Raw genomic sequence first — 25,266 nt, forward strand, 5'->3', positions numbered from 1 at the left:
TATCATGAACATCATTAATTCATAAGTTGAATAAAAGAATTCTACCACTTATGTCTTTTGCTCTAACAACTGCACATAATTAATTGAAGATGCAAATAATTTCACTAGACTCTATGATTAGCATATATTTGCACGAGTATGTATTCATTTACATACATGTTATGCATGCAATCTCCATATGCAAATGTATATTATACGTATGCATTTTCAAGTTTCTGAATGGCTCAGAAGAAAAGAAGATAAAAGAAAAAAATGTCTTTTTGGCCAAAATTTAGAACCCGGCAATCAAAGTATGAAACTGACCAAGTCACAAGGATGTAGTGGCAAGAATCAGCCTTGTAATGAGATAAAACTAGATTTGAATCCTAAGTCATGACATTTACTTCAGAGAGTTACCATGAGGTTTAAATAATATCTTGTTAGCTCATGAACAAAGTGCCAGAACATGATGGGCCCTCAATAAATGTCAGTTTCTTTTTCTTTCTGTTAAAAATAGACTATAGGGGCTGACCTGGAAGCCTAGTGGTTAAGTTCGTGTGCTCCGCTTCGGTGGCCCAGGGTTCACCAGTTCAGATCCTGATCGAGGATCTAGGCACCACTTATCAAGCTATGCTGTGGCAGGCATCCTACATATAAAATAGAGAAAGATGGGCAAGATATTAGCTCAGGGCTAATCTTCCTCAAAAATAAAAAATAAAAAAAGAAATCGACTATAAACTCTGGTAGGGCAGGAATTACACCCTATAACCTCTATACCAACAGACTCTAGATTACAGAATAAATGTTCACAGTTAGTAGAACCAAGGATCAGTAGGCCCTTTTGAATGGGTTGTAGTGCTGTGATTGGCTGGCAGTGGCCATAAAAGAAAGACTTTGCAGGTATGGCGCTTGGGTACCTCTGGACTATGACACATGGAAGGAAACTTAATGAAGAATTCCTTCATCATAAAGGCAGCTGGGGCGATTTCAGTGTCAGCTCTGGCAGCGATTTTCAGTACTGCATGTTCTAAGAATTCGGTCATTGTCAGACTTTACGATAAATTTCTGCCTGGAGTTAAATGAGTCGAAGTGCCTCCTCTAAGGATAAAAAATCTATACTCCACGCAAATTCCAGAAATTGTCTGGTACACTTGTTCTTCACAATTTATGAACACAATGGTGAATAAGACAAAAGAGTGGATGCAAATTAGCAGGCAGGTGTCTATGGTCCTTTGTGCTGGCGTGAAATAAAAGCAGAGCTGATGCTTTGAAGGACACAGATGCTATTACAATAAAATGAGGAAGTAGAAAAAGTGATTTTTCTGACCACTGAAGCAAGCCCTTGAGGGAAAATGTTTTATTCTTTGATTTGGACATAAATACAATATAAATACCTGTCCCAACCTATAAAATAGTAAGATTTTATTCCTTTTGCAGCCTATCTTTGACAGGGAAGGAAAAGGAATCTTAATCCTTCTTCTTTAGATGTGGGTCACTCTTGTCACCCACCTTCATATTGTGTGTGTGTGTGTGTGCGTGTGTGTGTGTGCCACAATCATTGCAGCAACCTCTGCCACAGCCCTGGGGGGGAGGCTGGAGCTAGAGGCACAGCAGCTTCCCCTACCTTAGTCTCCTTCTAGAATAGCTAGTGAGAACTAATCAGCTTGCTAAAGGCTTTCTCAATGTGAACCTGAGTGGCATTGTTATTTGTCATCTTTAATATTTTGAGTGACTCATATCTGAAATTAGATCAAGAGTCTGACCCATTTAACTTTAGCAGGTTGCCAGTGGCTGAAAACTGACAGAAAGCCATGACTTTGACATATTACAATGCCCGAGATCACTATTATGTAAGAGTCATGAAATAAATAATAAATGATGTTAAACATTGGCTTAGAAGGAAGGAAAATAGATAGTGCATGTTGTAATTGTAATAACCTTACAGAGAAAGAGATTGTGATGTATTAAGAAAAAATTCCTGCCAATTCAGGTAAAAATCAGGTAAATATCTTAAATAATTTTGAACATTAGAGTAGCAGGTATTTTCATTTCTGGAAGGATATTGGATTAAATATCGTAAAGGTCCTTTTACTAAAAGCAACTAAAAGCCTGGGGGTAAAAATGTGTTAAAAATCTTTCTAAATGCATTGTGGAACTGGCAAGAAAGAAAGAAATCCACAGACACAAGGGAAAAGACCCAAGAAAGTGGGCAATGTCAGGTAAGCACCCAGGTCCTCGAGTTCTGCAGCATTCCGGTAACCTTGGGGTTCTGGTGTTTGATGATGATACAGGAGACAGAGGCATAGCAGGGACCCCAAAGGGCTCATCTCAGTGAGAAATAAATCTTCAACACAAAGCCAGACAATGATGCTTACCTATCTCATCTTGGCCTGGTGAGCACAGAGAAACAGTGCTTCTCTGAGGATTCATAACGAGCTAGCCAGGTGTGGACCCAGAATTTCTGGAGTCCAAAGCTTCAGCGAGTTATGGAAGGAGGCCTCTTGAACAAGATGACTACAAGATTACGAATATAAGCTTAAGTATTTAAAACACTTATTTAGAATAAGAGGAAATCACAACAAAATATATGCTTTAAAAAGCTGATAAAATATTACAAAGATCAGAAAATAAGAATATGTTCTATTAAACAATTGCCTAACACATCACTTTAATAGTATTTTCCTACAGTTTTTGACTGCAAATTCCTTGGCCACCTCTTTATATGACAAAAGTTTTGCCATATCAGTTCTGTTGAGAGGATAAAAAGATACCTTAGTCTTTTCCAGCACATTTGATCAAAAACAATTTTTTTTAAATCGGTACTTTAGAATGTTTCCTTCTGCTTCACAATTTGTTAGTGGTAACATGGAAATTTTTAAGATTATTATGAAGTATGGCAAAACCTCTATTGTTTCTTCATTTGTGAGCTGGAAGTTTTCAGGGCATTTTACATTTTCTTATGCAGTGACCAATCTTGAACACTGTTCGAACCGATGATATTCATCAACTAGTTTGTCATCCATATCCTCACTATACTGACACATTATGAGTTTGATGATTTCATCTGCAATGTTATTATCTCCCGTCAAAGGAGCATGAAACTTAAATTTTTTTCCAATATGTTTATATGTGTCACCTTTCATCAGTTGAGTTATAAAATACTCCAAGATTCTATTCACTAGTTCGATTTGAAATTTATCTCTTCCTTTTAATGAAATACTGATTTTGATAGTATAGATTAAAAATTTTTATTACAATTTACTTCTTGATGTCAGGATAATTTCTTTTGATTTCATTGATCATCTTTATTGCTTTTGTTTCAAATTCCATTTTTTAATCTGAATTATTGCTCAGTTCTTTAGGAAATAAATTTAAAGAGGACAAAATATATCAAAGTAGAAGCCTACAATTAATGACCTATTTTATTAACGCATTCCAAAATGTCCTTCCAAATTGCAGTAAAAATGTTACATTCCCAACTCAATCCTAACTCATACCCCCAAAAAGCGCAAGGCTGCTCCAATACAAAATGAAGTGTGACAGAGGAGATGCAATGTGAAGAGACAGTAGTTCAGAGCAACTTCAGTTTAAATATCATATTTTAACAATATTGATAAAACATATGCCCCCTGAGCACATTGCTAGGTCTCATCCAGGCCCTGGAAGAGGCCCTTGCAAGTAAGGAGTCCCACAAAGCCCTGTAGCTTAACTTCAATCTTTTCCTGGGAAATCTGCTTTTCAAGTCAACCCTCATATCAGTTGAAAGCTGGAATTCCTGCTACATGTGTTATACAAAAAGCCTCAAGTGCAAATTTAATTTAAAATAATTTCCAATTGGTCATGCCCCTAGGCAATTCGATAAAAGCACATTAAAATCCCTTCTGGAGTGCTTAATTTTTTATTCTTATCTCAAAATATTTCTGCCTTACTGTGAGTGAGTGCCTGAAGAAATCTACAGACATCAGAATGAAACCTGCAGAACATGGAATATTGGAATTATGGAATACAGAATATAAAATATAAATTATTGGAATTAGGGAATAGAATACATTTAAAAGCATCAAGGATAGGCAAGAAATCATGAGTGAAGGACTAAAGGCATTTTCTAAAGCATATTTGAAAATGAATGAAATGGAACTTTATCAAAATAGAAACAATCAAATTTAAAACCAATAGAAAGCACAAATAAGATGGTAGAAATAGATGCAAACATATGAGTATTCACACTCAATGTAAACTGATTAAACAGTCAAATGATAAAGATCACTAGACTGGATTAAAACACCAAATCAAACTATTTGTTGTTGTTTTAATATATAAAGCCGCAGAAAAATTCAAAGTGCAAGGATGAGAAAGATATACGCAAATAATGACAAATAGCAATAAAACATTCAGGATAAATGATATAAGTTCAATTCTTTGCAAAGATTGAAAAACGTTCTAAAGTTGTATTCATTTAACATGTTTTCCTGAAAATGTTTATAATTGACAAAATTAGAAGAAATTGGAAAATGCACCATCTTATTGAGATTGTTTAGTGTGACTTTCTCTGTAATTTTGATGGATCAAAAAGAAAAACACTCATGGAGGATATAGATTTGAAACATCCAATTGAAAAATCATATAATGTAAGGAGGAACGCTTTTGTGTGCACTCAACAATCAGAGAATACACATTCTTTTGAAGCATGCATGAAACATTTACAAAGATTGACCATGAACTAAGCCATATAGAAGGCTTCAGCACATTTTAGAATACTGACATCAAACATACCATGTTCACATTGCAATTAAATTAGAAATCAAAAGCAAAAATGTAACTGGAAAAAAATCCATTAGTCTGAAAATTAAGCATACACATTTCTAAACATCAAGGGACCCAGAACAAAGAGAAAAGTGTGAACGAAAATTAGAATATATTTAGAACTTAATAATGTTGAAAATATTGCAGATATTGGTGTACCTAAACTTGTATAACACAGTCAAAGTGGTAGAGGGAAATTTATAGTTTTACATAATTATTAACGAAGAGTAAAGAGACTGAGCATTAATGAGCTAATAATTGACTTAATAAGTTAGGATGAAAGAGCAGAATAAACCCAAAGCAAGGAGAAAATAATAAAAAATGAAGACCAGATATCTCAGATCCCAGTAATGGTGTACTAGTTTATTTAGACCAATTCCTCTTCTGCAGAAAATTCAGATACTGGGCAAATTATTTCAAAAATTATTTCAAAAGCATCAAATTCCTAAAGGAAATAATAAGAAATTACGAGGCCAAGATTCTAGAGAAACTGAAAATGTATAGTCAGGAGGTTGGTATTTGGAGTCACTTTTGCCCTGAGGATTGCTCATCTAGAAGAGCTTCTTAGAGCCAGTTGAATGAAAGTTGAAGTCCAGGGCTTACCAAAAATGGGGACTCTGGGAAATCAGTCCATAGCTTCACTGAGAACAGAAAGACTGCATCCTAGAAGTGAAGATGAGCCAGAAGAAAACCAGCTCTCACAAGGACCTCAGTCTGACTTTGAGTTATTTGGTTGGCCCAGGAAATATCAAGCCCTGAAACTGGATTAAGGGTATCTCAAATTGCTAGTGCTTGCAGGTATCTCAAAAAAGTTATAAAAATCCTCTCAGAAGAAGAAAATATCTTCTTCAGCCTAAAATCTGCAGATTTCTGCAGATAATAAAGTACAATATTCAGCTCAAAATTATAGGTATACAGGCAAACTAAAAGATAAATGAGAATCAGAAACAGAAGACTACATAAGCAGACACATAAAGATTTCAGACATGGCCAGTCTGGTGGCGTAGCAGTTGAGTTCACATGCTCCACTTCAGCGGACTGGGGTTCACAGGTTTGGATCCTGGACGTGGATCTAGTACTGCTTGTCAAGCCATGCTGTTGTGGCATCCCACATGAAAGAAAGGAAGCTTGGCACAGATGTTAGCTCAGTGACAATCTTCCTCAAGCAAAAAGAAGAAGACTGGCAATAGATGTTAGCTCAGGGCCAATCTTCCTCTCAAAAAAGAAAAAAAGATTTCAGACATTGGAACTATCAGATCCAGATTTTAAACCAACTATGCTTAGTAAGGCTAAGAAGATGAAAGATAAAATTGAAAATTCAGAAAATGGAGAATATTCAAAAAGTCATGGAAGTTTAAAAAAACTAAATAGAAATTCTAGAATTGGAAAATATTTATGAATTCAATGGATGGGTTTAATAGAAGATTGGACAGAGTTGTGGATAAAATTAGTGAAATGGAAGGTAGGCCAAAAGAAATTATTCTGAAACAAGAGAAACAAAAGGATGAGAAATATGGAGGAGAGGGTGAGGAGTAACATAGAAGTTATCATGAAATTAGAACACCGAAAGGAAAAGAAAGAGAGAATGAGGCAGAAGCAATACTTGACAATAGCTGAGAACTTTTCAAAACTGATGAAAGACACCAATATACTGATTAAGAATACCAACAGATCACAAGCAAGATACATTGAAAGAAAAAAATCCACACTTAGACATACCATATCAAAACTCCAGAAAGTTCAAAGATAAAGAAAAAAATAAGGCTGAGACAGAAGAAAATTTATCTTCTAAAAAATAGTAATTAGATTGACAACAACAATGGACACAAGAAAACAGCAAAGTAACAATCAATGTGCCCTCTCCACCATATCTGTCAGTCAAGACTATTAAACATGGCAAAAGTATCCTTCAATATTGGAGATAAAATTTTTAAAAATTCAGTCAAACAACACTAAAGAAAAGAGAAAAGAAGAAAAAGTGAAAGCAGAACGTGGAAAAATTCCAAAAATTAAAACTAAAAATAGAAGGCAGAAGGAAATATGATTGCAAGTTGAAGATAGGAAATACAGGGAAGAATGACAAACAAACCAAATGGTAAATATATCAGTAAAAGCAAATAAAATGTGGCCATATAAATAGTAATAAAAATAGTGCTTGTGTAAAATAAAAGATAGATACACAAAAAATAAACGCATAAAAGTCAGAAGAAAGGAAAATGAAATTAAAGTATTCCAAGGTCCTTTCACTGTCCGTGGCAAAGTATAAGAGCAAATTAACATTAAGTGTTGATTAGCAAAGGATGTAGGTTGCATTTTCTTGAGTAACTACTAAGAGAAAGAGTAAGAGAGTGCTTAATTTCTAAACTAATAAAAGAAAAAAATACCAATTTAAAAAAAGGGGAAAAGGGTAAAAGAACATAGAACAGGTGACAATAGAAAGCATATAGTAGATGCAAACCCAACTATTCTACTAATTACATTAAATATAAATGGAATACAGACAAAGCTTGTCACACTGGATTTATTTGTACACATATACATAGACATTATTTACAAGAGACACCTAAAATGTAAGGATTCACAATGGTTAAAAGTAAAACAATGGCAAAAGATATATCATATAAACACTTAAAAAAAGAAAGATTGTATAGTTTTCTTAATATCAAAGTAAACTTTAAAGCAAAAAAGAACATTATTCAGGATCAACAGATCACTGTGGTTTCTTCCTAATGATTATTCACCAGGAAGGGATAACAATTTTATATTTTTATATACCTAAATTCAATTTCAAAATATGTAAAGTGAAATCTGAGAGGAATACAAGAAGAAGGTAAATAACTCCACAATCATAGTGGAAGATTTTAAAACAGTTTTCTGATAATTTTTCAAACATGCACCAAAAACACGAATAATGTAGTCATGAAATCAAATCAACCTAATATGTACAGAGCATTTCACCCAACAACTGCAGAAACATTTTCTTTTCAACGACACACTGAACATTTACACAATTAATCATTTACTGGGCCACAAAGCGTGTCTCAAGAAATTTCAAAGGGCTGAAAACATACAGAGAATGCTTTCTGATCACAATTCATTTAAGCAGGAAATTAAAAGCTTCAGTCAGTTAAAAAAGAGAAGGAAAAAATCCCCATATGGTTCTAAATTAAAGCTTAAAGTTTATAAATCACACATGGTTAAAGAAGTAATCAAAATGGAAATTAGAATGTATTTTTAACTGAGTTACAACAAAATGTTACATTTCAAACCTTATAGAATTCTGCAAGGCAGGTTTTTCAGCCTCAGCACAACCGATCTGTAGGGGCGGATAACTCTTTCTTGCGGCGAACCGCCTTGTGCGTTGTAGGATGTTCAGCAGTATTCCTGGCTTCTGCGCACTAAAGGCTGGTAGCACTTCCCCCGAGTTGTGACAGTCAAAAATGTCTACACATATTGCCAAATGCCCCCTGTGGTAGAGGCGAAATTGCCCCAAGTTGAAAACAAATGTTCTAAAGTGATGTCTAGAGGAAAAGGAAAAAGAAAAAAAAGGCTGAACACCATGAGCTCAGCATTTATCCATTGATCTATGTCAAGAAGTTTGAGGAAGAGAAGTATATTACAACATAAGAATGGAGGGAAAAGAAAAGAACCAGCAGAAAGGAACAAAATAGAAACAAATACAGAATAAAGGGAATCAACAAAACCAAAATTTTCTTTTCGAAAAGATTAAGAAAATTTCTCTACCTGGGGCAAGACTAATCAAGAATAGGAAAGAAAACACAGCGAGTAACAGTAATGAAAAATAATTACAGATCCTTCAAACATCATAAAGATAAGATGATATTAATAACAACTTTTAGGCTAATAAATTGAAAAATTAGATGAAATGGAAAAATTCCTAGAAAATTACATTTTATCAAAAATTCCAAAGATGAAATAAAAAACCTGATTAATCCTATAACCATTAAAATTAATCTATAATTAAATGACCCCTAGACACACACATATACAAAACAACAACCACAAAACAAAGAAAAAGCCACTCCAAGCCCCTGATATCTATATGAGAGAGTTAGCAAACGTTTAAGGAAGAAATAACCTCCATCCCACATAACAGAAAGAGAGAGGATAATGTTCATCAATTTGCGGTATGACGTAGCTAAACCTCGATACCACAAACCAACGCAGACAGAAGGAGAAAGGAAAATCACAGGCCAGTCTCCTCCATGTGCATAAAAGCAAAAACTCCAGACAATATTAACTAACAGAATACAGCAGTATATTTAAAAACTAAAATAGCATGGCTAAGTTGGTTTATTACAGGGATACAAGATGATTGTAACATCAGAATATCAAATATGTAACTTGCTATATTGACAGATGAAACAATATATGATTATTTCAATAGATGCAAAAAGATGTGATAAAATTTAACTTCCATTCATAGCCATTGTGTTTAGCAGTCTAAGAATATAATAAAAATTTCGTAATAGTATAAAAGGTAACTATTCCTCCCCCCAGAAACCCTATAGCAAACATCATGAAGTTAAAACATCGAATGAAAGGTTTTTCTCTGAAATAATTAACATGTCAAGACTGACCCCTTCTCTTCAACATTGCAGTGGAGGCCTAACCAAGGCAGGAGGCAGTAAAAATCAAACAAAAGATTAAAGAATTAGAAAAGGAGAAATAAAACTGACATTGTTTGCTGATAATTTGTGTACACAGAATATCCAAAAGGATCTAAAGACAAGTTATTAACAGTAATAAGTGAGTTTAATTAACAAAGCTGCTGAGACCATGTCAATATATAAAAATCAACTATATTCATATGCCAGCAACAAACAGAAAATGAAATTTAAAAAGATATTTGTAATAGCATTAAACTTTATAATACATTTTAATTTTAACCTATCTACATGTATTAATTTTGATAAAAATTTAAAAGAACAAATCAACTACGTTTCTCATTCTAAAAAGATGCTAAATAATTTGTTACTCACTGCTGGCATGTAAGTTTTCAAACTTTTTTTTAGCAAAAGAAGAAACTAATAAATATGGAGTTTTTACCTCCGGAAACTTTGCTAAGCAATTTGTTTCATTTACTTTTTGAAACAACAAACTAGTAGAAGCATTATCCTCATGTGTAGATTAGGAAATGTGACAACGTGGGAGCTGTGGCTGGAACTGGCCTTTCTGACTTCCAAGTCCACGCTCTTCACGCTGTTTATCTTTTCTTACTAATCTCTTTAAGAATGGACAGTTCTCATTTATGTAAATGTTTATATTCACCCCAAATATCCTTTGGACATTTTAGTACAAATTTTGCAAAATATCACTATCATTTCACCATAACACTTTCCAAACTAAAGTAGTACCATACTTAAAGAACGTGACAAGTTTATACACCAAGGCTAATGTAACAGCCAGGAGACAAAAAACTTTTCTGGTGTTTGTAGACAGCTAATCAATATTTCACCTAAGTAATTACGGTAAGCCTTTATAGTTTTGTCTTTACTATGAAGTTACTGAATTAAGTATTTGCCAAAATTTACTCATAATATTCTGTACATTGATGTCTTGGAAAGAGGTGAAGATGGATAAAAGACTCTAAGTACTAATGCTCACAGGTCATCACCGCCCTGCCCTTTCTACAGGCCTTCGGATTTATTAAACTCTTTCACAAATAACCCACTGCATACCATCTACGTACAGGCTCCTCATTCAATCATTCATTCAACAAACATTTTTTGAGGACCTATTATGTGCCAGTCACTGAGCTGTGCTTTGGGGATAATTGTGAACAAAAGAGATGAAGTTCCTGCCCTCATTCCAGAAGGGCCTTGTGTACACGCTGGAAATGTTACCAAACCCAAGAGTGACGATTTTCAAAGCCCCAGAGAAGACTTCCTTGAGTGCTGTCTGGATGTGTAAACCTCCTTTCTCTCAGTCCAAACCTAACTGGCCAACTGACAATCCCATGAGTCTGTTATGTTTCTCAGTTTGGAATGGGAATGTATCATTAGAGAGAATGAACAATGGCTCTACCAACCGACCCTTTGATTAACAAGAGTTAACTGTAAAGTGACTAAAGAGGGTATCCCTTAAGGAAAAGTCTTACAGCAACCACTGTTTTAGAGGTCAGACTTCTATCTGGATCCTACCTGAACAAGCTACATAAGGAAATCAGTGGTAGATCCATACGATGGAACTCATGTTTACATTTCAGGCATTTTGCGTTGAATAACAAGATAGTGCTAATAAAAAGCATGTTTGAATTGTAAACAAACACTGAGTTCTAGCTAATGATATGCATGCTGAAGTATGTAGAGAGAAGTGCACTGCAACTTACTATGAAATACATCAAAAATATGATGTATTGATGGATGAATAAAGGCAGGGATAGCTGGATGGATATGTGATAAGACAAGTAAATTATTAAAACATTAGTTGCTATATCTAGGTGAATGTCTGGGTGTTCACTGTATAATTCTTTCAACATCTCTGTACATTTGAAAATTTTTATAAGAAATGTTGGGAAAATATGATGGACAAAAATGTTCATTGAAAAATAAAGCATATTTTTATTTTATTTATTTTTTTTGGTGAGGAAGATTGGCCCCGAGCTAACATCTATGTAGAAGGGACTTAAGCCCTCAGGTTACAACAGGATTATTATGAGTTTTATTACATAGGAAATACATAAAACCATCTCTGGATGATGGCCCAATTGTGTAGTGGTTAATTCCGTGCACTCCATTTCAGAAGCCCGGGGTTGGTAGGTTCGGATCCTGGGTGCAGACCTATGCACTGCTCATCAGGCCATGCTGTGGTAGTGTCCCAGTACAACAGAGAGGAAGACTGGCAGAGATGTTAGCTCAGAGACAATCTTCCTCAAGCAAAAAGAGGGAGATTGGCAACAGATATTAGCACTACTGACATATCGCACCAGATAATTTTTTTGTTGTGGGGGCTGTCCAGTGAATTGTAGGATGTTTAGCAGCATCCCTGGCCTCTACCCAATTCTTGTAACACTACTCCCTCCAGTCATGACATTCAGAAATGTCTCCAGACATTCCCAAGTGCCCCCTGGGGGCCAAAACTGCTCCCAGTTGAGAACCACTGGACCACACGGAGGCTGCGCCCTCCATCCTGGGCAGTGGTTTCAGGCCCATGGGCAGCAGTCTTCCCCTGAGCGCAAGCACTACCCCGATGAGATGAGGATTTAGGGTCCTGTAACTTTAAGGACCCAAAGACCACACCACCCTCCCTATCTCCAATCTCTCTGGTGTCTAGAAACTTATCTTCTTAGAATCATAGGCAGAAAAATATATCATTATAGTACACTTTTAGACAAAGAAACCACCATCCCTCCTTTTTCCGAACGTTCTATGCTTCTGGAGAGAGAGTAAAGGTGGGATTGGAAGGGCTTGGAGAACAAGATCAGAAATTATCCTCAATCCATCAAAGGTGAATTTTACTCTCTTCTGATGGAGAAAACTTCCTGGCACCTCTCTATCGAGTTGAATAGAATAAGCACAGATTTAATCTTCACTACATACCTAACCTCCCTAAGTCATGGGAATGCCCTGAGGATCACCTGATAAACTGGCCCCCACTCCTCAAATGCAATTCTGCCAGCACAGTACCAAGTAAGGGGTGGTACACAGTAGACACTCAATAAATATTTGTTGAATGGATGGACAAATCATACTAAATAAAATGTGAGAGCTATGTGATATCAAACTATTGCTACTGTCTATAGAAATATTGTTGACCTTGCTCTGTGATTAAAGATATATACATTTTTCTGTTAATTTGCAACACCACCAAATGTATTTGTGATTTTCACTGGACTTTAGTTTACTTGTACATGATAGTTAACCGATTTTCAAACCAAGTTGATGAAGGATATAGTTTAAAAGATAATAAACAGCGTTTTTTTGAAGTCTGCATGCTAAAACCTAAACGTGTTCATAAAGAATATTTCAGTTTATGGGCCAGCCCAGTGGTGCAGTGGTTAAGCACACATGTTTCGCTTCTGCAGCCCAGGGTTCACCGGTTCGGATCCCTGATACAGACATGGCACCGCTTGGCAGGCCATGCTGTGGCAGGTGTCCCACATATAAAGTAGAGGAAGATGGGCACAGATGTTAGCTCAGGGCCAGTCTTCCTCAGCAAAAAGAGGAAGATTGGCAGCAGACATTAGCTCAGGGCTAATCTTCCTCAAAAAAAAAATTTAAAAAAAAAGAATATTTCAGTTTAATTCTATCATAAGAAATATTTCAATTCAAATCCCTCTTGTCCCATATTTCTGCAGAGTGTGAAAGTAAGTGTGATTCATTAGAACCTCATTTGTTCATTATGAAAATAGAGTAGCAAGTTATATTCATTGTAAATGGACTCATTATGGGAGTAATTTGCAAATTATATTAAGTCCTTACTTTCTAAAGGAAACCTCATATTTTATTCACATTGCAAGCTAATTATCACTTTAAAAGTCCTAAACCATATTCCTTATTTCATAATTTTGTTTTGCACAAATCTCTCAAGTTAGTTATATCTTTTACTTAACAAATTATATCACGTATATCTGCCTAGCAGAATTATAATTTACTTGCATAAAGTTTGAAATAAAAGTAAAATTCTCACTTAGTACATTCTATATTTAAACACAATTTTCTTTCCCTCTCTGATTTGTTTCCACCTTGACCCTGGGAAACTGTGAAATCTCTTCTATTTTCTTTTCTATTTTCGTACTATGTCATTTTTTAAACTCTACAATGCAACACAGAATTCAAGCAGCATGATAAGAGCTTTAAATACCATGTTTAACCCTCTTTGGACATATAAAAGCCATCATCCAAAGCAGGTTTTATGTATTTCCTATGTAATAAGATTCATAATACCGTTTATCACTGAGAACAGACCAGCACAATTTAGTTTCCCCGGGGAAAGCAGAGAGTTCCATTTACTACTCATAGAGATGCCCTATACAATAAAGTCTGTCATTCTTTAGCAGCTCTAATTGAGAAGCCAGAAGATGTTATTGTTACAGGATAATTTACCAACAAAAGCAATAGCACCGGATTGCTTAGAAATGGCATCAACGCGGACTAGCAACGACTAGAAGTGGGTGTCAGGCGGAAGCAGAGTGACAGGATAATTTCTACTGCTTCTTCCCTTCCCTGGTTCCACATACCTCCCCTGGAGACCAATGACCAGTAGTCAGAATTCTTAAACAGACAGCTTTGACCTTTTACATTTTTTTTTACAATGTCGTTTCACAAAACCTCCCAGTTTTAACGATCAATGGCATTTAAATCGTATTTGGGAACATGATGAAAGGTTTGATGTTGGCAAAAAAAAAAAAAAAAAAATCCTGGATATTCATGTGGCTTAGTAAATCCTAAACATAGATAATGAGTATAACCTAGGCATTGTTTATAAAGATAACTAAAACCTTAAAATTTGAGTTAAGGTACTGACACTTTTGTAAATGAATGTTTATTGACAGAGAAAGAAGAATAGATGACGTCAGACATAGATGCCATAAGCAAACTTAGTTGACTCTCTCAGTTTAAAATTTTTAATTGTCTAGAAATGGCTGAGATCAATACTAGTATTATTCTCCTTACGATATATCTACAAATTATTGGTGAACTATTCAGATCACATTTCATTATTCTTCATCTTCACTTTTCTTCACAGGACTCTGAAAATTAATCCTACTAGGTAGAAGCAGAGTAAGTTGTGCAAGAAAACTTGCTAGACATGAAAGACAGCAGGGTTTCCACGAAAGCTTCAAGAAGTCTAAGATTCTTGTTTGTTTCTCTTTTACGAAAACAGAGAAATTGTAGCTAGTCTCAAGCCACAAAATCAAGTACTCAAAAAGATAAATTAATTCTATGTTCTTTAAGTCAATTTACCATTGTGGTAAGGGCATTCAACCTCAGCCATACTAAGGTTCCCCGCCAGCTCACTCTACCCACCTCCAGAGGCTGGGCCAACATTTGGAGGTGTGTTAAGAGTGCACCCAGGCTTTGGAAAGGTCCCTACATCATCACAAAACCGGTTTGCACAAGTTTCCTCCTAGATGCAAACTGTCCTGGTTCACACAGTACCTCATATTCTGCAGCGCCTTTGGAATACAGAAATACAGACACTGAGAATTCAGGGTTAGGATGTGGAACCCCTAGAGGCACCACATGACCATTACTTGCTGAGGTGTGGCTACATACTGGGGTGATGGCCAAGAGCATTTGCTCCAACTTGTTGCCAATAACACTCATTTTCATGGTATCATCAGTGGCCCCTGAATACAGGGGTAACTAGTCTTCAAAGATGGTCTCCATGGGAACCATGCCTCCAGGTATTCAGACTGTTGGGTAGTTCCTACTACAATGAATGGGGCTAGCCCTGTGACTCAGTGGAACCAACAAGGTGTGGCAGAAGTGATGCTATGCCAGAGCTGGGGTTAAGCCCAGAGTTAGCAGCTTCCAACATTGCAGTTTTGGGAGCCCTAAGCCACCAGGGAAAAAGTCCAGACATCATATGGATGGATCATATGGGGAGAGGACTCACAGAGAAAGAGGCCTGAGAGAGGTAGAGAGACAGAGAGGTTGTCCCGCTGCCTGGCCTTCCAGCCATGCCCACAGACCAATGAATGAAGCCATCTGAGATGTTCTAGTCTTGGCCACAGACTGAGTGAGGTTGCCCAGGAAACCCCAACCCAGACCAGCAAAAATTAAAATAAAATAAAAATCTATTCCTCTAAGCCCCAGTCAACATACAGGACAGAGTAGACAGTAGGGAAGCCAGAAGATAGGAGTGAGCCAATTGGGCAGTTAAGTTCAGACAGAGGTAGCTAGTTATCAACGCCGATTTCCTACCAGCATCTCCTGGATCTGTCCCCAGAAATGACGACAAATGACAATAAGTGAGTACAAAATGGTCATTTTAAGCCCAAACTTTTGGAGCAGTTTGTTATGTAGTAATGGATAACCAAAACCAAAAGACAAAAGACATCCACGGCCTTGTACTAAATACTTACTGGCTAACAAATACTGCTCTTATCCATTCCTCATGCACTTCCACGATCTCTGGTATTCTGTTTCCTACCAAATGCTACTAGAGCATACCAGTATCACGTGCATTCCTGTTCATTTCTCCCCTGAGGCTCTACCAGAAACAGGTGAGTGAAGGTCAGGCAGTGTATATCAGAGAATAGGCTCCCTCCACCACTTGGGGTCTCTCCCTGCCTCCTCCCCAGGCGCTTTTGGGGCTGCAGCTCTTCACTGCCGTGGACGGCCACCAGAAGGCTGTTGAGGCACCCATGGGGAGGCTCCGCTGGGCAAGTTGCGGTGGACGCTGCCTGGCTGGGCGCACGGGCAGGCCCTCTAGCTCTGCTCGCCCCCTGCCGGCTGCTCGCCTCCTCGCGAGGTGGAGGGACCGCGGCCATGACTCCCTGGCCCCCTACGCCCCTGCTGTGGCGCCTTCATGCCGGTCGACTACCGAGAAAAGGGGCTTCAGTTGTAGGAACGCACCTGCTGCCACCCTGGGGCCTATAGGGGACTGTAGAGAAAAACCTGCCATCCCAACCCTTTCATGACCCCTCTTCCACGCCTTCGGGGCGGGAGGTGGGGCCAGGGGCGATGGTGAAGTTCAGGGTCAGCCGATGCGGCTGGTGGAGTCCCCAGGCTCGCGCGCTGGTGGTAGTTGAGCAATCTGCGCAGCGCCTGCCAAACCCTGTCTTGGCTCCCAGCCTCGCGCGGCCCTGCAAATACCTGCTCCCGCGGCGCCGGGAGTCTGTAACCCTCGGCCCTTTTCTGACCGCCCCCAGCTTCAGCTGAACGCACTCTTGTTTTCCAACGCTCGGCTGCGCAGTGGCATCACCCGGAAGCTGTTAAAAAATAACTACTGCTGATCGTGGGTTTTATTTTGCTATGCAGGATGTTATTGGGACAAGTGACGAAATCTCAATAAGGTCTATAGATGAAGTAGTAGTGTTAACTTCCTGATTTTAAATAATTACTCTGTAGTTATGCATGGGATTCTCGTATTGGGTTAATACACGAAGTAGTCAAGGGTAACAGAGCATCGTGTCTGCGGCCTACTCTTTTTTTCTTTTTTTTTTAAAGATTGGCACCTGAGCTAACAACTCTTGCCAATCTTTTTTTTCCCCCCCCTTTTTCTCCCCAAATCCCCCCAGTACATAGTTGTATATTTTAGTTGTGGGTCCTTCTAGTTGTGGCATGTGGGATGCCGCCTCAACGTGGCCTGATGAGAGGTGTCATGTCCCCGCCCAGGATCCAAAGTGGTGAACCCCTGGGCAACCCAAGTGGAGCGCTTGAACTTAACCACTGGGCCAGCGGGCTGAGGCCTGCCCCTGCAATTCACTCTTAAAGAGGTTCAGAATAATTAGAGAGATTTGGGTGAAGTATATCTGGGAATTCTTTATACTATTGCAACCTTTCTGTAAGTCTGAAATTATATCAAAATAAGAAATTATAAAAAACAAGACACTACTTAACCAGACTCTCTGGGGATACGGCCCACATATCAGTATTTTTCTGTCTTCCAGGTGATTCCAGTGTGCAGCCAAAATAGAGGAACACTGCGCCAAATCTGCCAGTGGAAGGAGCCTGTGAGGGAGTAGGGAGCAGACAAGAGGGAGGCTCCGAGAGACAGTGCACTAGGTGGGCAACTCAAGTGCAGATAGAGGTAGCCAGTTATTTCCTTTCAAAGCTGATTTGCTACCAGCATCTCCTGGATTTGCCCCCAGAAATGATGACAAATGACAATCACTTGATAAATGCCATTATTTTAAAACAACCACAAGCACTAATATCCACCAACTCTTCTCACCATATCTGACAGCAATCAAAATTTTCAAAGTTTTGATTGTGTGGGTCACTTTTAGGAATTTTTTTCTCTAGTCTGGGCATTTTCAAACTATGTATTTTACATATGCCGTGTGTTTTTGAACATGAATTGAAAGGAAGAAATCTTAAAGCATAAAGTTCCAGATATGCTTTCCAGTTGCTGCAAGATTCTGAAGTTGGCAATGAATATATTTGTCACCAGAATGTCAGTCTCTTTCACAGAAACCTGTGGTTTTATCTCATGCACGACTTCCATGGCCAACATTTACTCCACTGAGAGCTTCTAACTCCACTCCGCCCTCGTGGGTGGAGCAGCGTTGCACCCAGGCTGGCTCACCTTATGGTCCCAGGATGGCCACAGAAGCTCTAGGACTCAAACCCAACTCAGCAAGGTGAAGAGGAAGAGGTAATGTCTCTTCATTGCTTACTTAGGAGCAGTAAACAGTTCTCAAAATCCACCCTGCAGGGTGACCCTCACATCACAGTGGCTCCAACTGTGTCACATTTCCCATTTCTAATCCAAACACTGGCGAAGGGGTTACCCTGTTTGGTGTTGGTTACTCAGGATCCTCCTCTTGGAGCTGGAAATAAGGTGAGCATCCCCAAAGCCTTAGTCCGCAGAGGAGCAAAACCGATATCATCTGGGAGCTTGTTAGAAATGCAGATTCTCAGGCCCTTCCCCCTTCCTGCTGAATCAGAATCTGCATTCTAGCGATATCCTCAGATAATTCATGTGCACACTGAACTCTGAGAAGCACTGCCCTAAAGGACAGTGGAAAGCAGATAGCAGAACAAGATATGAGTGGGTTTGGTGGTAGGAAAAGGGGCTGGGGGAAATAGTCCCTGATCAGGACAGCGCTGTGTCTGCCAGGCCATTCATTTACAATAACAGTGTTTCTAATTGAGGATGAATTTTGCAGAAAATGTTCATGTCTCCCAAAATTCAAATGTTGAAACCCTAACCCTCAATGTGATACTATTAGGAGGTGGGGCCTTTGGGAAGTGATTAGGCTATGACGGCAGAGCCTTCTTGAATAGAATTGGTGCCTTTATAAAAGGGACCCAGAGAGCTCTCTTGCTCTGCTCTGCCGTGTGAGGACACAGTGAGGAGACGGCCATCTACAAACAGGGAAGAGGGCCCTCATCAAGAACCTGACCATGTGGGCACCCTGATCTTGGACTTCCAGGCTCCAAAACAATGAGAAATCAATTTCTGTTATGCGTAGGCACCCAGTCTGTGGTACTTTGTTATAGCAGCCCAGACTGACTAAGGCAAGTTCTAAGGTGTATGGACCTAATAAACTCTCCAGACTTTTAGGCCCAAGGGTGTAATTGATTTTTCCTCAATATTGGTGCCTTTTTATCCTATGTGGTGGTGACTGAGAGTCAAAGGAATATTTGGTAGCATAAAAAACGAACTGAAAAATAATTGTATTTTTAAGAAATGCAGTTTTTAAAATATTCCTTGCACCGCCTGTCCAGTGCTTTTAACAATCACACTGGGAGAGAACTCCTCCACTATTAAATGCAAACTCTCTTTTTGCCACTTGCATTTATAAAGGTTTTAATGGTCATTGTTGATGCGGGATCGGTGAGCCGAGGAGTCGAAAGAAAGATTTCTTAGACTCTCAAGATCTGGCAGTAGTGCTCTTTTATTTAGAAAATAGTGTGGAATAGCATGGGGACAGGACCCATGGGCAGTCAGAGCTTCTGCTGCCGCCGCTTCTGCTGCCCCCGCTGGCATGGGGACAGAGCCCATGGGCAGGCAGAGCCGCTGCTGCTGCCCCCGCTGGCATGGGGACAGGACCCATGGGCAGGCAGAGCTGGTGCGTGGGGACAGGACCCACGGGCAGTCAGAGCTCCTGCTGCTGCCCCGAGTTGAGGGTTAGGGCTAAATTTAAGGCATAGGTATATGATTCATCTCTTTACAAGACAAAGGAAAGAACATGAAAAAAAGTTAAAATGGTATCAGTGCGGGTGGGGTCTGGTCATTGGGTGATCCCATGACTTTTAGACAAGAATCAAATCGGATTAAGTAAAGGTTAGAAAGGTTAGACACCACCACCCTAAACCAGTTACATGAGATTGCCAGACAGCAACCAACTTAAGTTCTTGCCTCTGGCATTGACCAAGAGCCTCTAGAGATAAGACCATCCCCCCCTCTTCCTGGCACAGAGAGGGAGGCATCTTCACAGATAGAGGTTTCCCTTAGAAATGTAAATGTTTCCCAACAAAGGGGCAAACAAAGTCCACTCCTTGGAGCCTGAATCTCATCTGTAGTTTTAAAACTAACCAGCCTAAAAATCCTCATCATAAGCCATTTTAAAATTAAGCAGCCTAAAAATCCTCATCAATTGTTTTATTTTCTTCCTTTGCCTAGTTTGAACTGAAGTGTGGAGGGTATAAGTCTCAGCCCACAAGTTTACCAAATAGTTTTATTTTGTTATAACTAAACTTCATTTCTGTGTTGAGCACTCAGCTCACTAGATGGTAGGTGTGGTAGGCTGAATAACGGCCCCTCAAATATGTCCACATCCTACCCCCTAGAATCTGTGAATATGTTGCCTAATATGGCAAAAAGGGACTTTGCCGATGTGATTAAATTAAGGATCTTGAAATAAAGAGATAGTCCTGGATTTTCCGGATGGGCTCAGTGTAATCACAAGTGTCCTTGTAAGAGAGAAGGCAATGTGAAGATGGAAGCGGAGAGAGAAGATGCTACGTAACTTTGATGATGGAGAAAATAACTTCCAGCCAAGGAGCATAGGTGGTCTCTAGAAGGTGAAAAGGCAAGAAAGTAGATTCTCCTCTAGAGCCTCTGAACGAACACAGCTCTGAAGACCCATTTTCGACTTTTGACTTCTGGAATTGCAAGATAATACATTTGCATTGTTTTAACTTACTAAGCGTGTGGTAGTTTGTAATAGCAGCAGTAGGAAACTTAGTACTTTAAATTCAGTCTTATTGACAATCTTCTCCTTCCACAGGCATTTGTCAAGATCCTGGGGACGTGTCACAGTGCTAAGATGCTGGGAGAGAGACCCACCTGGTCTTCAGTCATCCATCCACACTTGTGGCTGCTGACAAACTGCCGTTTCTATCTGTGTTTCCCCTTCAGCCCCATGGATTCCTCTCTCGCCTCAGAACACAGAATCTGGAAGAATCTATACAGATAACTACTCTTCTACTTCCAGAGGCAGCTACATAATTTACAGGAAAAAAATGTCCATTAAAGGTCCTAAATATACAGCTTTTTCCTTTTTTTCTGCTCTCTCAACTTGCCATAGTGTATTTTATTTGCCACTTAATACTAATCTAAATAAAGAAAAATTAAAATATTAAATAATTATCATGAATTTCACCATTCATCTTTATGTTGTGCAATGCCAGTTTTATGTGCAAATATAGGAGTATTTAATACATATCCACAATCTCTAAATGACACAACTCATCATTTGCAACTAGTACATACATATGTGTTTTGTTTTTACCAGAACAATGGAAACTCTGCACAAAATGACTTCAACCGTTCTAATTCACTTTTTTTGATATGTGCACATTTTACCAATACCCTCTACCTTCAGGTTACTGATGAGTAAGGAAGGACAGAAAGGAAGGGGAACTATGGGTCATCTTGTCATTCCCTTTCCTTCTCTACGTCATCATTTTCAGCATAGCTGATTGACTAATACAGGGAAGTATGCAAGTAAGAAAGCATACATTGGGTTCTTTGGTTGAGGTTATTCGGGTTTCTTAGAATGCTATTGCCTTCTGTCGGCATTTGAAGTGTCGACAAAAATAATCCATAACCAATCTATAAATGAAAATTTGGGTGAGCTTATTCTGAGCTGACATCTGAGGACCATGGCCTGGGGCCTTTCTTCCTGAAGGAAGAAAGGGCACCAAAGAAGTGAGGTATACAGAGTGGTCATATACCCCCATACAGGACGTTTCACATATGATTGAAATGTCCCTCCCACAATAGTCATAAGATTGCCCTGTCAGCACAGCACTTGATGGACACAGCAAGTAGTGGGACTGCTCTCTCAGGGGGCGTAGCAGGAGGCAAGTCTATTGTCTTGAGCTGGGCGGTCACAGGTGAGCGCAGCAATCAGTTCCTAGCCTAAGGAAAGATGCTTAATCCTTAAGGAGATGCCAATGTTGGGAGGGGAAGGGAAGTTGCACCTTTATCTCAAGGGCCTTTGTTCTTGCCATAGGGAATATCTAAAGCAGGTATACAATGCATGCTCAACAGCCACGGTCAGGCCCTTTGGGAAAGACAAGGTCAGGCCGAATTAGGTTTATACCAAATGGCTTCCTCGTATTCTCCAATATATCCTATTGCTTGCCATTTTTATTTGTCAGAAGCAAGTTCTGGTGGGAAGCATGGACTCTCAGGGCTGTCAGTGCCCCTGATGCGGGGTTGGTGAGCCGAGGAGTCAAAAGAAAGATTTCTTAGACCCTTAAGATCTGGCAGTAGTGCTCTTTTATTTAGAGAATAGAATAGCATGGGGACAGGACACATGGGCAGTCAGAGCTTCTGCTGCCACCGCTTCTGCTGCCCCCGCTGGCATGGGGACAGGACCCACGGGCAGTCAGAGCTCCTGCTGCTGCCCCGAGTTGAGGGTTAGGGCTAAATTTAAGGCATAGGTATGTGAGTCATCTCTTTACGAAGACAAAGGAAAGAACATGAAAAAAATGTTAAAATGGTATCAGTGCAGGTGGGGTCTGGTCATTGGGTGAGCCCATGACTTTTAGACAAGAATCAAATCGGATTAAGTAAAGGTCAGAAGCCACCACCCTAAATCAGTTACATGAGATTGCCAGACAGCAACCAACTTAAGTTCTTGCCTTCTCCATTAAGAGTTTCTAGGGATAAGGTCACCTCTCTTCTTCTTCCTGGTACAGAGAGGGAGGCACCTTTTACAGATAGAGATTTACCTTACAAATGTAAATGTGTCCCAACAGGGGCAAGTTCCATTCCCCAGAGCCTCCTTCCCTGTCCCAGTTTATCAAAAGCAATCAGCCGAAAACACTCCTGATGCCAAAGAGTCATATCTTGGGGTGGCCAATTTCAGGTCCCTACAAGCTCATCCCCCCCTTCCTTCACAAATGCAAATGTCTCTCAAAAGGGCAAGCAAAATTCCAGTCCTCGGAGCCTGCTTCTCATCTGTAGTTTTAAAAGTAACCAGCCTAAAATCCTCATCACCCCTGACGACTGGGTCACAGACATAACACGCTTACTCACTTTGAGTCCACTGGTATTCTGAGCTCACGCACATTTGTAAAATGGTCCTCTGCTCATGCATATGATCTGTTTTCCCATCAGACTTCATTTAGACAACACAAGGTCAAAGATAAAATCACGAATGTTTTTAAGAAGGTAGCAGCAGAGCATTAAACCAAGCACAGGGCCCTTCCGAGAGGCTACTTCCTCTCTGTATTCTCGCTTCCTCCCTGATGTTTCTGTCCAGGACATTGGGCTCAAGGACCCTTTACTTCATTACTTTTTTGTCTCCAGTTTCCCAAGTCCAAAGGACTCTTTGTCTAGTTTGGGAGATGGAAGTAAATCTTTCCCCTTTATTTTTTCTTAAACCTTGTATCTATGCCCAGAATTCTTTTCATTCCCCTAAGGGCTCAGGCCATTTTCACAGCCTTGAGAGGCACACAGGCTTTTTATGCCCTTGTCTCTGCCTCTGTTCCTTACTCACCTCCAGGACGCCCTCTGCAGAGCTTCCTTGGATCTTCACTGTGTTTTCTGCAACCTCACTTCCCCTCTGGGCGTATCTAGGCTTACTGCTCTCTAGATAGGTGACTGGTAAAGGCCACTTAGCCTAACCTACCTTTTTTTCTGGAGTCTGTGGTCCTAAACATTTTGTTTCCAGTTGTAAAGTCATTAGGCAGGCTATCCTGCTTAGGAATAGAAAGGCTGTGTTAAGTTCTCCAGGTCTGAGAAGACTCTGGAAGTTTCTTTAAGGAATTTTACTCTTCAGAGCTAATGCAAAATAGAATAGTGTGGGTCAGAATGAGCTGATTCTATGAGGCACTGATAATTATGTTATTTATCCCTAATTTTGTAATAAAATATGACTGACACCACATAAATTCCATTTCTCCTCCAACACACATTCTTATAAAACTCAAAAAAATAGTTTTTATTGAGAACAGATTTTGATATTTCTCTTAGCTTCCTCAATAAGTTGCCAGATTTCTTTTAAACACAAATTACATGGACACAGTTAATTATATGCTTAAATGCAAATGTATTTAAAATATTTTGTTATTACAGTCTAAGTAATTACTCAGAGGCAATGTAAAAACCATATGCAATTGCGTAGACTGAAGATATTTTTAATTTAAAGTTTTCTGCCTTGAGGAAGGAAACTGACATAAACTGCTAAAGAAACCTTTCCCTCCTAAAAACTATCAAATTGACCATGCAAGTTAAAAAAATTATCCCCTAGATGAATGTATGTGTGTTTGGGTGGATGGAAGGACCTTTGGAATCATTTACAATCACTTGTTTATATAGTCATGGATCACAGACAAAGAAAAAAAAACCCTGACAAAAGTGAAAAACAGTTTAATTGCCTCTCTTTCCTGTATTATCCCATCAAAGTCAATTCTCAAAGCCTAACTCTTCCAAGTCAGAGCAAATTACTTTGTATTTACATCACTACCAGTTTCCTTATCAGAATCCCAATTGGGAGCATACAACATCAAGAAGAAAAAGAGCACAAAATTTGTTGATTACAGAGATAAGGATGATTGACAGAAAGTCACGTATTTAGAAAGCCTGTTGCATTAGGCCACTCCAGAGGGCACCGTTTACATGGCACACTGTATCGGGCCACACAGTGACCCCAGTGTTCACTTTCCTGTTCTTTCTTAATGTTTCTTATTATTTCCAAATTTGGAACAGAGGTTAGGAACATGGTGACTGCTTAGTTTTGAATCTTCCTTCTTCTCCTGGAAACCAAATAGAGCAACAAGGAGAACAAAAATAAAGCCATGAAATACATCTTTGGTGAAAGTAGGAGACAGAGAAAAATCCACAAACACCAAAGTATGTGTAAGTGTGGCCAAAAGAAACTGAGACCAGCAAGTCCTGTGCAGGAAGCTGCCAGAACGTTGTTGGGAAGAATAGGGAGTATAGAGGAGGGCTTTTGGTATCAAATGTTAAAAATCAACAAATACCCCATCTTGAGTAAAACCTATTTGAACAGAAATTAAATATACTAGGGCATAATTGCTGGAGAAGATGGAGAAAGGCATGAAAATTCTGAGTGGAACCCAGAGAAGGCAAGTCTCAAAAAGTGCCCCCTTTTGAAAAAGCAGAGGGGTGTCTTGGATGACAGGGGCTATGTCTCCTTATAGTAGCAGCCAGTGAAGGACCCTAGGGAGTTCAGGGTTGGTGAAAGAAGGACTCTGGAATCCAATTAGGTTCTGAGAGCCAGAAGAAGCTAGACTACACAGAAAATCCTATCATCAAAACAATAGTCCATCATAGTAGCAACAAAGGAGGAAGTGAAAAAAACCTCGGAAACTCACCTGTTCCCACTGGCCACCCCCACACTCCACATGTAGAGGGACTTCCTGC

General features: G+C 39.2%; 1 long non-coding RNA gene across 1 annotated transcript; it reads left to right on the forward strand.

The window, feature by feature from the left end:
- The first annotated feature begins 16,532 nt into the window (after positions 1-16,532).
- LOC111768495 (uncharacterized) lies at positions 16,533-21,015 on the forward strand. The gene is made up of 4 exons (XR_002800896.2): positions 16,533-16,768; positions 17,366-17,480; positions 17,889-18,258; positions 20,654-21,015. It is a non-coding gene; the product is annotated as an uncharacterized lncRNA (long non-coding RNA).
- The last annotated feature ends 4,251 nt before the right edge of the window (positions 21,016-25,266 follow it).

The sequence above is a fragment of the Equus caballus genome, chromosome 16, assembly GCF_041296265.1.
Source record: "Equus caballus isolate H_3958 breed thoroughbred chromosome 16, TB-T2T, whole genome shotgun sequence".
Taxonomy (NCBI): Eukaryota; Metazoa; Chordata; class Mammalia; order Perissodactyla; family Equidae; genus Equus; species Equus caballus.